The following is a 6,319-nucleotide window of genomic DNA, read 5'->3' on the forward strand; positions in this document are numbered from 1 at the left end:
TGTTAAAAAAGTGCTATTGCTAACATGTTGTAAGCCACCCCGAGTCTTCGGAGAGGGGCGGCATACAAATCTAATAAATAATAATAATAATAATAATAATAATAATAATAATAATAATAATAATAATTGAAGAGTAATGTGCAAAGCTAGGAAAGGGCTTTGAGGACCACACAAAAGGAAATATTAAAAGCAAAGTTTACACTTAATTGAAATAGAAAGAAGATTGGTTGCTGGCTTTTGTTGTCTTTTGCTATTGTAAGAAGAAAATGGCACACCAGTTGAGATGATGCAATTGTCTTCGAATGAATACTGTATGCCAAGGAATGGGTTAGCAATCCAAAACCAAGAGGTTGTAAGGGGCATTTACTACAGGAGGGAGGGAGGGAGGGAGGGATGTAGATGGAAGACATTAGCTTTTTCTACATTCAGAAAGTGGGGAGAGCCCCATACTGGATTGGCAATATGGATCTGTCCTTGAGGTGTATCCCAATCAAGCTTTGGACAACTGCTAAGCTCTTGTCAGAGACATTTGTAAGGTCCTGGTGGCAATATTTTTCTTCTGTTCAGGGAAAGGCAGTACTACTACAGAGTGATTTTTGCACAATATTCCTTATGCTTATTTATTTATAAAATAGCATTTAAAAATGGTCTCAAAGTTATATTTACAGTTTTTGTGTGTGTGATTCCAATGTTATATCTGTCATGTAATCTACTGCATAGTTCCTGAATTTTAAAATATATTGTCATTCATTTCTAAAGTTTCACGTTTGCCAATCATATGTGCAATGTTTAATTCATAGTGCTATATCAACCCACCTGGATCCATTCTTCAGCAGCTTAATGAATAAGTAAAACGCTTCAAACCTTACAACTTTAAAAAACTTTCTTTAAATTTTTGAAGGTTTATAAATATTCAAGCATTCCATGAAGTTTGTCACATTGTTTTGCAAAACAGTTCAGTTGAAAGTAAAATAAAATAGAAAACTACTAAGCACATTTATTCTAAATTACCAAAGTAATTTACTATTACTCTGTGTATTACAGTTAAGTCTTATTTTAACTAGGGATGTTTCTTTCTTTTTTCTATTTTGTTTTGATGTTTAGATGACGGAAATGATGATGGATGGACAGACAACAAGAATTTATTTAAGCAATACAATCACATTGATTCCTCTTCATCATTTAAAAATATCCAATTATTTATTTGCATTACATGCCAGTACTTGCTTTATTTATGTAACAGTGTGCTTACTAAATGAATTCCACAGGGGTTGAAGGAGGTGGATTTCATCTTCTGAGTGCAAAAAGGAATAGTTAAAAAGGCAGAATAACAGCATGCTTTTCTTGACTTCAAGCCAAGAAAAATAAAGCATGCAATTAAACAAGGTAATGTCTTTATTGCTTAGAAACCCTGCCTCCACTGCTTAGGGTGTTTTTGAAAGCAACGGAGTTGCATAAAGGAAGTAAAGCAGCGTGAATGGAGGCAACTGAAAAATTCTTCTCTTACCTCTACAGGAATACAAGTGCAAAAAATATGAAGCCTCTTGTGTGAAAGAGGGACACTGTGCTCTGTTTGCATCAATATTTCTCTTTAAAATTAATTTGTGTCACATCAATTTATTTTAAATGTAAGATGTAGGATGTGCGTTTGCTAATTTGCTAATTTAACTAAACTAAATCAGCTAGCGGCACCTGAACACACTTGTATCACAAGCTTCCTAACAGACAGGAAGCAGCAGGTGAAGCTAGGCAAAATCACATCAGATATCTGTACAATTAGCACAGGCCCATCCCCAAGGCTGTGTGCTCTCAACACTTCTCTCTATATACCAATGACTGCATCTCTAATGTTCCATCTGTTAAACTACTTTACTACAGATGATATAACAGTGATTGGTCTCATTCGAGACAACGATGAAACTGCATACAGACAGGAGGTTGAACAACTAGCCTCACGGTGCAACCAGAACAATCTGGAATTGAACACACTCAAAACCATAGAAATGGTGATAGACTTTAGGAGAAACCTTTCCATTCTACCACCTCTTACAATAATAGACAATGTATCAACAGTAGATACCTTCAAATTTCTAGATTCTATAATATCTCAAGACCTAAAATGGTCACCTAACATAAAAAAATGTCATGAAAAAAGCACAACAAAGAATGTTCTTTTTGCACTAACTCAGGAAGCTCAAACTGCCCAAGTAGCTGCTGATACAGTTCTACAGAGGAATTATTGAGTCTCATCTGCATATCTATAATATCTAATTCAGTTCTGCAACCCAACAAGACAGAAGATAATCAGAATTACAGAAAAAAACAATTACTTCCAACCTGCCTTCCATTGAGGACCTATATAATGCATGAGTCAAAAAGAGGGCTGTGAAAATATTTATTGACCCCTTGCATCCTGGACATAAATTGTTTCAACTTCTCCCATCAAAACAATACTATTGAGCACTGCACACCAACACAACTAGACACAAGAACAGTTTTTTTCCCAAACACCATCACTCTGCTAAACAAATAATTCTCTCACCACTGTCAAGTTATTCACTAAGGCTGCATTATTATTACTATTAGTCTTCTCATCATTCCTATCACCAATCTCCTCCCACTTTATGACTGTATCCTTATAAATTTACATTAATATTGATTGTTTCCTGATTGCTTGCATAAGTTTGCTTACACCCGGGTATCGAATTTAATTTTGTTTTAGAATCACTGAACCAGAAAAGATTCTATAAAGTTTTTTTTTTATAAAGACAGGGAAACTGCACTCATTTCTTTTTCAAATGAGTATAAAGAAATCTAAATCTTGTTGAACAAATCATACCCAAGTTCAAATTAGCATAATTCCACTGAGGGTTAATGCATTTTACATCATCAAAAATGCAGATTTATAATAGTCCTTTGCCTGCTTCCTGTTATTAAAGTCTCTCTTTGAAAAATGGTTCATATTGTCAAATTTCAAGAAAGGAATCCAATACTTGAGTTCACTGGAATATTTAACGATACCCAATAATGAGCATGTGAAATGTCCCTCTTTCCCTCCATCCCAAACTCTTCTCAGCATCTTCTGCATGGAAACCTCTCCGGGTAGCGGAAGATGCCTACAGCGCAATAAGGCTAAAGGTAGCTGGGAAGCCTATATTGTTAAGAAAATTGGGCAGCCTCTTTTGCAATTTAAGGTGGGAAAGGCTCCACAGGTCCCTCTGGAAGCTGCCGCTTTTGTCTTGTGCCAGCTTCCAGAAGGCTGAGTTATAATTCATTGTTCCTGGAATGTGCCAGATTAGAGAAGTTGAATTTATATATAAGGGATATGCTTCAAGGCAGACAATGAAGTGACAGCAATCATTTTTCTAACAAACTGATTGTAAATTCAATTATGTATTTGCAATATTAGTAATCCATCTTTCTCAGCCTCAGAGCAAGTCCTCAAAGGGGCTAACAGTAAGAGTATTAAATCATCATTACATAAGTTATTTAAACTTGTTTAAAAGACAGTAGTAATTTAAGAGGTTTCTTAGTTATTATGACACTATAAACATCCATTATGCTTGGGTTTAGATTGGGTTTTCTCAAAATGGGGTCTTCCAGATGTGTTAGCAATATTGCTCGTATGCTGAGAAGTTACAACTCATCTCTGAGGTGCCCGGTGGGGATGTAAGCTTTTTATGATCAAACTCTGGGATGGTAGAGGAGAAAAGGGCTAAAATCTCAATGGGAGCATTTAGCTGGAGTCATTCTAATTCTACTTCACGAAGTTTCCCAGATTAACATTCAATAAAATCCTCCTATTGGTATTCTAAACTGAAAGGATTGGCACTGGCCAAATTCTTAATACTGTGAAGAAACTCAGAGCGAGCGGAGGCATATTCTATATCAACTAACCTATTTTAGAGCTAGAATTAATCTTTCCCACTTTACATACAGCAGCTCTTTCAAGGAAGACACAGGAGGGTTTGAGAAAATTGGCGCTGCTCCAGATTACATCAACAACCAGAATCACACAGCAGTTTGTTCACATTTTTCACCCCATTTTCTCTTCCACTGTTCTTTATGTGATGCTTCCTCGCAGATGGAAGTCAAAGCAGAGACTTTTCTTTTCCTTCCAGGCCTTTCTTCCTTGTATTTACTTAGCTGAACAATTTACTACTTATTTTCCTCCCCACCCCGTCTTCTGCAGCTGTGATAGAAAGGGGGAAAAATTGGCAAAATGCATGGTTTATTGGAATGAGGCCTCTCTTTCTCCCTCCCCATTTTTCAGAAAAAGAACATTTCTCACCACCACCACCCCTTTTGTGTGTGTGTGTGTGTGTGTGTGTGTGTGTGTGTGTGTGTGTGGTAGCATATAGGGCTCTACTTTAGCTTGCAAATTGAAATCATTTCTATGGCTGCCAAAGAATTGTTCAAAAACAGTCTTATTTTGATGCCCATAATTTTTGAAATGCATTTATATCCTAAATGCCTCCATAGTTTTGTGATCAACTTAAATCAAATACAATAATACCTCGTCTTACGAACCTAATTGGTTCCCAGGGGAGGTTCGTAAGACGAAAAGTTCGTAAGATGAAACATTGTTTCCCATAGGAAACAATGTAAAATCAATTAATCCGTGCAACGAAAAAAACCCGCAAAAAATGCCACCACCCGGCTGTCACCTTTTGAAACAGCCGGGGGGCTTCTCAGCGTCCTCCTGAACCCGAACGCCAAACCCGAACTTCCGGGTTCGGCATTCGGGAGGTCGCCGAGAAGCCCCGCCACCTGGCTGTCACCTTTTAAAACAGCCAGGGGGCTTCTTAGTGTCCTCCTGAACCTGACCGCCAAACCTGAACTTCTGGGTTCGGCATTTAGGAGGCCGCAAAGAAGCCCCCTTTGGCGTTACCACACATCCACACTCTGTTAAAATTCTCTGCTCAGTGTCAAAGGTCTCATAGCCTAGCTGTACCGAGACATACCAACAGTTTTGCACAATATTTTGAATAAGAAATTAGCCAACTAGATTAAGGTTGTTCTGTAAATTCAGTCTCTCTTACTTGATCTGTTGCCTGAGGCAAGAAAACCTTCTCACTGAGGTGAGACAAAGTCTTACAACTACCAATCCTTCTCTCTACTAAGTGCACTTTCTCCAATGACAGCTGTACTACCATGTACTCTCAATTCACCATTGAGGAATTGCAAAATAGACCTTACCAATAGCAGGGAATGCAACATGTGATATGAATATGACTAAGGCAAGTATTTCCTCTTTTACTTACTTAAAAGTATGATATGAAAGACTCAACTGACCCAAATCCTAGTCCTCTTATATCTAACTAACAAATATAGTTCTTGCTCCTGAAGCAAACGTTATGTTTTATGGTCACTCTATGAGGGAGATGGGAGGTCTCTAATTGAGAAAGGCAAGGAGTCTTTCACAGTCTCCTGTATTCTAGACTTGTGCCTTAACCACTAGAGAAAACATAATTATGAATCAAATTTATATCAATCTGAAAAAGAATGTGTTATGTCTGGTGGTTGAACCTGATTGGCCGTCAAACGGCAACTGCGGATTGGTCTATAGAAAAGGCCGCCAAAAATAAACGGCTGTCTCCGCTTTTCCCGCCACTTTAAAAAGTATAAATGGCGGGGCATATTGCCACCGCTTCTTGTGGGTTTTTGTAGTCAGTTAATGGGTAGCATTACAGTTCTCCTTAAATAAAGACAGTTGAACTACAATGGATTTGGTGTCATTACTGACTTAACAGAATGATTAATTCCCTGTAGAACAAAAAAAGTGCTACAAAAATTTGAGGAGAATGATCAACCGCTTCCAGACCAAGGGCGCAGAATAGCAGATGCCCTCTGCTGCGAATGGCCAATCGGCCTACTATATGCGTTGCCCACTCTGTCTCTCATCCCCAAGGTAATCCAGAAGATTTTGAAGGACGAGATAGAGGTGTAGGTAAGACAAATGGCCCTTTCCCTTTCCCCACTTTAGGATAATTGTCTTAGCATTATCTACACTAAGACAAAATTATTCATATTTTCTACAGTGATATGTCCACTAGTACATGTAAAAAATATATGGTGTCATAAAATAGATTAAGTTATTGAAACATCCTGAGATTTACTTTTTACTGTCAAATTCAATTTACAAGCACATCAATAAAACAGAGTTTAATCATGTTTGTATAATCTGATTCCATGTTTTCACTGTAACTATATAAAATTGTCTACTGGTATATATGAGGATACTTCATATCAGAAAGATGCAACTTGACATAAAATATCTGTTTTACTTAGATAGCCGCAGCAACATATATTTTATGAA

Source organism: Erythrolamprus reginae, chromosome 5, assembly GCF_031021105.1.
Source record: "Erythrolamprus reginae isolate rEryReg1 chromosome 5, rEryReg1.hap1, whole genome shotgun sequence".
Taxonomy (NCBI): Eukaryota; Metazoa; Chordata; class Lepidosauria; order Squamata; family Dipsadidae; genus Erythrolamprus; species Erythrolamprus reginae.